At 35.2% G+C, this 9,148-nt stretch overlaps 1 long non-coding RNA gene across 1 annotated transcript; it reads right to left on the reverse strand.

Moving 5' to 3' along the window:
• Positions 1-972: 972 nt before the first annotated feature.
• Positions 973-5,149, reverse strand: LOC129480354 (uncharacterized). The gene is made up of 3 exons (XR_008657006.2): positions 4,961-5,149; positions 4,356-4,438; positions 973-1,063 (listed from the first exon to the last, which is right to left on the reverse strand). It is a non-coding gene; the product is annotated as an uncharacterized lncRNA (long non-coding RNA).
• Positions 5,150-9,148: the final 3,999 nt, after the last annotated feature.

Raw genomic sequence — 9,148 nt, forward strand, 5'->3', positions numbered from 1 at the left:
AACGTGTAGGCCTTGGGTGGCAGTCTTGGACTTTAAGAGAACTCTGTGCAGAGATAGAATGCAAAGAATGTACGTGAAGAAGATAGATAAATGCATAAAGTAAGTGATCCTCTGGTGGTCAGAAACATTTTCCTTCACTGTCTCTATATTGCCTCTTAATGTCTGGCCTTGACTTTGTTATTAATTGGGTAGAGTGGATTATAGAGGAGACAATAATGGGAAAAGTAGCTAAGAGCAACATCACTCCTTTGGACTAGATTGAAGCTATGCAAAATGATTTTTAATAAAACCCTCTCTGCTCAGTTTCAAAACGTACAATCGTATGTTCACATAAAATTGGCTTATGCATAAAAAAGAGATGGGTTATAATATTTGTATATATTAAATACCTATATTTTGAGATCATTACAATTATAAAGGTATTCTAGCAGAATAATTTGTATAAAGTAGCTTAAGTAATAATGGCATTTCAATTAAAACTTGAATGGGTTCCTCTATAGAAATTTCTAAATGTGGGGTATAATTTTGATCTGACACTCAGCCCATTGTATGATTTACATTAAATTGTGAACCCCTAGAAAATAGGAGAGTGTCTCCTTTTAGTTTTGTGCAATGCTTAGTGCACCTAGAGAGCTTAGTGGGTTTTTTTTTTAAAGCAAGTACTAGTTTGGCTAATGAAAAATTATTTTTAAAAGATATGTCAACTAGACATGTGCAATGTGCCATGCCCAAGATTGTATTCTTGATCTTCTTGCCAAATATTTTCTTCCCATAATCTTCTACATCTTAGTAAATGACACATTTTGCTCAGGCCAAAAGCCTTAGGACCATCCTTAACTCTTCTTTTTGTCTCCCATCCACATCTGATCCATCAGCAAATCTTATGAACGTCTATTTGTTAGGGTATAGGCTCAGTTGCTCTAATAAGGAGATCACAAAATAGAGGCTAACAACCTTAGAGATTTGTTCTTTCTCATGTAAGAGTTCAGGGAAGATGGTAGTCAGTGCTCCATGACAGCGGGACAGATCTGCCTCCCTCATTACATTCCAAGTGCCCTGGTTTCTAGAAAGAAGGAAAAAGGAGAAGCAAATGCAGGGCAATTATCATTAGGAAGATAGCCTGGAGTCTGCCCACATCCCTTCTACTTACATCTCACTGGTGAGACCCTAGTCTTATGGACAATCTTAGCTACGAAGGACGCTTGGAAATGTAGTCTCTAGCTGGGCACCCATATGACCAAGAGGAAAGGGGGAACAGATTATGGAGGACAGCCTATGATCTCTGCCACAGGTTTGTATTTCCAAAATATATCTAGTCTCTAATTACTCATCACCTCATCACCCCCATCATCACACTACTAGAAGCCCCGATTGTTCACCATTGCAATATCCTCCTAACTGGCGTTTCTGCTTCTGTTCTTGCTTCCCTAAATGTATTCACAACTGCCTGTGATGATGTTAAAACACATCTGACCATGACATTTTTTCTGTCCTTAGTCCTGCAATAACTTCTCATCTCGTTATGAGTAAAAGCTCATGGTCTAGCCTCTGCTACTTCTTGACCTGAACTTCTACTCATACCGGGGGCTGCTTGTTGGTTCCAACATGTCCTGTATGCTTCTTCCTCCTAGAACTCGCAGCCATTCAATCTAACATCCTCTTCTTCCAGCTCTCCCCCAGGCTCACTCCTCAGCTTCAGGTCCTGATTCAAATGGCTCCTTCCTGGCAAGGCCTTGCCTGGACACCCTATTTAAAATTGCAGCTCTTCTACCACTTGATACTCTTTAGCTCCCTTGCCTGTTTTGTTTTTCTCCTCAGCTCCTTCTGTCATACTGTATATTTTACTTACTAATCTTATTTTGTCTCCCCTGCCACCGCCACTTTACTCCTCAACCCCAGAAGGTTCACTCCAAGATAGTAGATGTTTTTTGCCTGTTTTGTTCTTAGCATCTTTTATAGCATCTGACCCCATAGTAGTTGCTCAATAAATACATTTAAGGAAATTATAGCGAGAATAAATGTGTCAGTAAACCTCAGCCATCTGATTTTCCATTTAAAGCACAACCTTGGTATAGATACCTGGAAATTAAGGAAACAATCTGATAATAATAATTAAGGTGAAGCTATAAGACCAGGAACTATGAATGAGCTATGGAAGCAATCTCAGACTTGAAAGTGGAAGATTTAAATTTAATTGCCATTTGAGACTAAGCTAATTTAACAATTAGCTTCCTCTCTTTTGGCCTCAATTTTCTCAGCTAAGTAAAGCATAAATACATACTTCAGAGGTATTTGGAAGCTGAAAGATGTGAAAAAGACAATGCCATATCTGAAAGGGGTTGCATATATTTATTCTTAAGTTTATAACATTTATTAAAATAAGAATATCATGGGATTTACTAATTTCAAGAAGTTCATCTGGGTCCTTTGGATAAAACGGTCTTTTTCTGTTTTATGTTTCAGATTCTAACCCTAAGGTTGTGTTGAACCTCAAAGATGCCTTGAATATGTTTAGTAAAATAATTACAGTAGTAGTAACTAGAAACTTTCTGTATGAAGTATTTTCATATAAGTTATTGCATTAAATCTTCATAAAAGCCCTATGAGATAAGTACCTACAGAAACATATGATTGTAGCAGGCTTTATTAATTACAATTATAATAAAATTAAATTTAAAAATACTTCAATGTTGGCACTAAGGTACAATTAAAAAAATTGTTTAAACATAAAATCAGTATTTTTTCCTGAAATGGGTGGTTACTTACATGGTAACTTTTCTCCCATAATCTATTATTTCCTCAAGTTCAACCAACAAAGAATGTCATAAATTTTAAAAGTAAAAAGCAATATCTTTCAAAATAATTCCCTCTCTTACACTATGATAAAAGTGCATGGGAAACATTACTAAATCAAAATTAATTGCTCCAGTGTCCTGCCTAAATTAGAAAAAAAAGAACATGTATTTCTGTACATGTTAACTACACATAGCCCCATTAATAATTTGTTGTATAGAATTTATAAGCGCAACAAACTTAGAAAAAAGAAGCAAATCATAGAGAAAATGACAGAGTTTGGAAATATCAAGGAACCAACCCAGATTCTCTGCTAATTTAGTTTCAGGAGATGACAATAGTGCTTTTTTATCTCAGACTTGGCTCAAGCTTGGGGAAAAACATTTCCCCAGGAAATTTTAGCCCAGCTGAAGCAATTGATTTTTACTGCTTATAACCAGCATCCTCATTTCTCAGCGCTACTCAATGCATGACCACTCAGCCATACACATTCGGATGGTTATTCAGAATTGAATCAACAACTTTGACAGAGTCAATATCTCTGCTGGCCTGTAACAAAATGGCCTTGTTATTCCAGAAGATGGACAAGAACCAGATTAGACATCCCAGTTTCCTAGCTACAGAAATTTAGACAATCAAAAACAGTGTTGGAATATCCAATGTTTCTTAAGATACCATGGAGGGAGCACGTGCTTCAAAAAGGGCATGGTGCAAACTCTTCAAGAGGATAAAATGTATCATATTCTAAAAAATACCTTTAAAAATGGACAACTCAAACTTCCTATTATTTTATGGATGAGTCTGGACACACTCACAAAACCTTTTTCTACAAAATTTTCAGTTTATCGGCCACAGTGGTGGCCATAATAAAATTCTTGACAGTATTACTTTTAACGCAAACAACAGATAACTTCAACTGATTGAAATAAAAATGTAAAAGCCCTCTGGATGTTAAAAGAATAACTGAATGGCTCCTTGCAAATCTTCTACCTAGATAAATTTTGTTCTGAATATGGAAGTTTTAGTATCACCATTACTTTCATTAAGTTTTATAATGGTAGCTAAGATAAGTCTAGCTCAGAAAATGCCAGAGTGTTTTAGGTTTAAAGGGTCACTTCCTTAATAGATTGGGGTTGTGTCAGATCTACTTTAAAATGAGATAGTACATATAAAAATACTTTGAAAAGTTAAAAGCATCACATAAAAGCAGGACCTTTCTTAGATGGAAACCCTGTTTTGGAAGCACTTAACTATAATTACAAATGCTGATAAATGAAAAAATGGGGCACCAAAAATGCTTTCATAGCCTTTTTTTCCCCCAGTGCAAGAGCATTCAATGATGAGAAGAATCTATGCCATGCAGTAACACAGCAAGACCATTTAAACACCAATCAGGTAACAAGTAATCAAATTCGAGGGCTCCCTTGGGCTTTTAGCTCCAGGATGAATTTTTCCCCACCCTTTTTGGCCCTGTGTAAATGCAATTTTATTTTAATAATGTTTTTAAATTATGGTTGTCTAATAAACATAATTTTAAAAATTGTCTTTCAAAAAGGACTCACTTTTCAAGACTACTTTGTAAACCAGTAAGCTTCTCCTGACTTGTGCTCCTCGAAGGGTCTGGATGGTTTCATTTACTTCTTCACTTTTATAGTAAAAACAATGTAAAAAATTTTTATTATCGATAGAGCATTAAGAAGCAATTTCATGCAAAAAAATATTAGTCTGGCCTTAGGTTGTGCCCTGTAAAGCTGTTAGATAGCTCTATCTCCCTCTACCGGCGAAGTTAACATCCCAGATTCTGAGTTCCCTTGACCCAAAGAATGTCACCCCCAGAAACAAACAAGAAAACAAACGAGAGCTGCTTCCAGAATTAGCCCTAAGCCAAACAAGACTGGGAATTTTCTTCCCATCTTACAAAGAAAAAGGATTACCATGAATAAGGAGTGCTCAGAGGAAAAATGGGAACTATTTTCCTTACACATTAGAAAAAGTACCAAGAAGATTCTTGAAGGTTAAAATGCAAGTGCACAATGATCCGTGTGCATAGAATGTGACTTTTTTCCAGGATAAATAAAAAGGAACTAAACAGTTTGTAGAATGCAGTCACATCAAATCTGATGGTGGAGAATGTGTGTACATTTTTTTTAAAAATCAAATACCTTACCTTCTAGATAAATGGCTCATAAGGGCACTACTACCAGGAGTCGCTGAAGGCAGAACCTGAGCTTAGGTATTTTAAGTGGCATTACATGTTCTCTTCAAGTTCATAGGGTTAAACAGGTAAGTGGTTTCACATGTGGGTCCTTCCTAAAAAATGAGGACAATAATGATGAGCTAGCCACTTTTTTAGAGGTGGAAAAAAACTAGTTAGAATCCATGCTCTCTGGAGACAGAGTTCCACAGTAAGTGGAACCTTCTGACGATGGAGCCTGGAGCCAGCAGCTGGGTTCTGTCACCCTGACTGGGACGGCCCTGTTAGTGTAGCGTGACCCCTGGCGCATTCGCACAGATAATACCGGCACCTCTTTTCACTCTAATCTCCTACCCGTCTGAGCAATTCAGCAGGAGATAGGGGCATTAAGGCCGTATTATTCCAAACAACATTTAGCTGAATGGTAGCTGAAGATTGTGACAGCAAAAGACAAATTCTCCTGGTCAAATACTTTCCTTCCCAGAAAGCCTTCCTGTTTCGGTACTTTTGAGACACAAAAATGTCATTAAAATGGAACCAAAGCGGGAATCCCACACCATCCTTAGCTGAACCTAGGAAAACTTTAAAATTCCAAACAGAATTTCTTGGAGTTTCTCATGCTACAATGGCCTGTGATAAATAACACCAAATAGCCAGATAAAGAAGAAATCATTTATTCATGTATTTGCATATTTTGTTGACATTATGCCATATCTCCAGATATGGCTGTGGTTCACAAGTGAGCAGAGTTCCAGGGAGAGATGTACAGATAGCCTGTTTTTTGTAATATGTATCTAAATACTTGGTGGCATGTAGCCATTCTTCCTGGAAGGAGATGGTATTATAAGCACATAACCTAGGTCAGAACTCTAAATGCCAATGGCACAGTGTTGCTTTTTATGTTGGTGATACAACATCGTCTGCATTTAGATAGCTGATAATGTGTTTTCTCAAAGCCGAAGGGGCAAAAGTAAAAAATTTCTTACATGTTTACAGATAATTTTAGTGCCATAACTGTAGGCTAATATTACTTTGTTTTTCAAAGTGGGAATCTAAGTGAATCAATATTTAATATATATTCAGGAAATTAACAGCACTCTTCCTGGTTGCTTTTTCTATTTCTGTTGTTTTTCCTTTCAAAATATACAGCAACAGGATTTTGCTGTGATGTTCTAATAATTTAATTTGGGTTTTAAAATTCTAGCAATGGGACTTATGGGAAAAAATAAACTATCTCTCCGGTAATCTGCAATGCCTGGTGCTCTGAAATAAGATCAGACAGTGATCAGAGATGATTCTTTCCTGTGACAGGGCACTGTGTTTTGGCAAAGGCTGATTATTCTCTTAGTTTTGTCTGTGCAGAACATGAGGTTGCTTATGTGCGAAAAGTTGCTGGGGTGCTACAGCCAAGACCTCTCACACTTTGAGCTTCACGATGGTTATTAATTAAGAATAATAAAAATAATGTTTAAAATCTCCTTCTGGAAAAATATGTGTATTTCATACTTAACAGGAAGTGAATACAGCAATGAAGAGCTGTTTTACATATCTTTCTTTTAAACAATAATGACAGGCTTGTTTAATAGTAAAGATTGGAATTTCTACTTTGAATAGCATATTATATAGCACTATAATTCATACTTCATCTGAGAAAAATATATTTCCTGCGTGTCAGCCAAAATAGGTTCATTTGATGTTGTTCTGTTGATCAAAGGAAGTAGGCTCACTTTGTGGGCATGTACGAACATTATTTCATGGTTAAAACATAGCCAAATAGGATTGTGGGAAGAGCTAGATTAAAAAATAGGCAAATGAAGCAATCTGTCCAGGTCACTGAGCTACATAAATCACTAGAATAAATAATAAATATGATGCCAGGAAACTAGGTTTTCTGCAGAACACTTTGTACGTAACTGATAAACTGTAACTTGTTCCCTCTCATAATGAAAATAAAAAACATTTCTTGCCTTTGTCCACAACAGTTTATTTCTTGATGAGTATTTAATTTTGGCTGTGATTTACAAGAGAGCATAGAGTACCAGGGAGAGTTCACTAAAATTCAGAAACAATATAAGGCTTTACTGGAAAGGTGATTTATTAAATTATTGAAATGATTATTTAAAATTTTAATTGTTTAATATACTCCTTAAAAAATTGTTTATCACAAAGCATTGCAAATGCAAATTGAAAAATAAAGAAATGCAGATAAATGAGATGATTTAATGAGCATGAAAGCCAGGAGAAAACAAGCATTTACATTATTTTGAACTAAACTTTCTAATTACACCTATGCAAGCTGTAGCAAATGATGGAAAAGTGTAAATAGAAGACAACTTCCCAACTCTTAAAATATCTTTTTAATGGAGTAACAAAAACCAATTACAGCAGCAATGGCAAAAAGCAATCATAGGAATACATTTAACATTAAATACTCACAGAAGGAAACGATACTATTGGAAGCAAAAGTATTCATGACCACAGGAAAGACATTCCTTATCCTAGCATTGGATGTCTCAATAGGATGATGCCAGTTCTCCATTAATTAATTTATACATTTACTGTAATCTCAATAAAAATACCAGTGACTTTCTTTTTAACAGAGCTAGGCAATTTGGTACTTAAATTCATGTGAAACAATAAACACAGACGACTAGCTAGAAAAACACTGAGAAGAAAGGCAATTAATTAGCAGGGGCTAGGCCTACAAAACAAGAGAACATACTACAAAGCATTTTAATCAAAACAGTGTGATACTTGTGCATGAACAGCTAAAAGACCAATACAACAGAACAGTAATCCAGAGATAATCCCGCTATATATGGAGATCTAGTGTATGGTAACGGTGGTTTTCAAGTGACTGAGGTAAAACAATTTTTTGTCTCATTTTTAATAAATTTATTGGGACAACTAGATGGCCACTTGGGAAAAAATAAAATTAGATTTAGCTTTTGCATCAAATAAATCAGAGATGTGGAAGTAAACATGAATTATACAGGCACTACAAGAGAGCATCAGTAAATTCTTCTCCGGGTGAAGAAAAACTTTCTAAGTGTAACTGAAAATCCAGATTCAACAAAGGAAACTATGATAAGTTGTACTATATAAATTTATAAATTTCATGGCAAAAAATAAGAAAGCTAAATATCATAAACAAATTCAAAAGACAACAAACTAGGAAAAAATATCTACAGTATATATGACAGAGAAGGCCAATTTCTGTAATATTCAAAGAACTTACAAAATTTGAAGAAAAGAACAAAGAAAATCCTATAGGGGAAAAATAGGTCAAATTGTCATGAACATAGAAGTCACAGAAAGAGATATAAAAGTAGCCCTTAAATATATGAAAAGATATTCAACTTTACTCAGGTTAGAAAAATTCAAATTAAACTTCAGTGGAACACTATTTCTCACCTGTTAGTTTGGCAAAAAGTCAAAACCTGACTGAATACTTTTTTGATGATGACATTGGGAGATTGAAGTTCTCATACATTGCCAGTGGGAACTCAAAATGGCTCAATCTTTATAAAGTGGAATTTGCAAAATTACTCATTCATTTAACATTCCAGGAATTTACCATAAAGACAAACCTCTAATTATATGAAATATGTATACGTATATGCATATATATATGGTTATCTATTATAGCAATTGTAATTGTGAAACACTGGAAATTACCTAGATGTCCTCCAAGCCTAGGAGTTGGTTTAATTAACCATATTACAAACACTCGGAGTACTAGGAGGTTGTAAAAAGCAAAAAAGATCTTCATGAACTTATATGTAGTGATTTCTAGAAGACACTGTGAAGTGCAAAGTGAAAAGTGCAAACAAGCATATGTAGTATGCTACGTTTTGTACAGGAAACAAGAGAAAGTAAGATACATATATCATTTATCTTTAAAAACAACACGCACACACACACACACACACACACACACGAAGTGTAAACCAACAAACAAAAGCTTTTATTATCTATAGGGTCAGGGAAGAAATGAGATTAAGGGGCTACAGAAAGGAAAGGTGTGATCATTCTTTGGGTGTACATTTTTAAAATAATTTTGAATTTTTTGGAGCATGCTAATGTTTTAGGAAATCAAAAAGTAAAATTAAGTCAGCAAGGGTGAGAAGAAAATTCCTACTATTAAAGCAAATAGAAACA

The sequence above is a fragment of the Symphalangus syndactylus genome, chromosome 4 (genome assembly GCF_028878055.3).
Source record: "Symphalangus syndactylus isolate Jambi chromosome 4, NHGRI_mSymSyn1-v2.1_pri, whole genome shotgun sequence".
In the NCBI taxonomy this organism is placed as follows: domain Eukaryota; kingdom Metazoa; phylum Chordata; class Mammalia; order Primates; family Hylobatidae; genus Symphalangus; species Symphalangus syndactylus.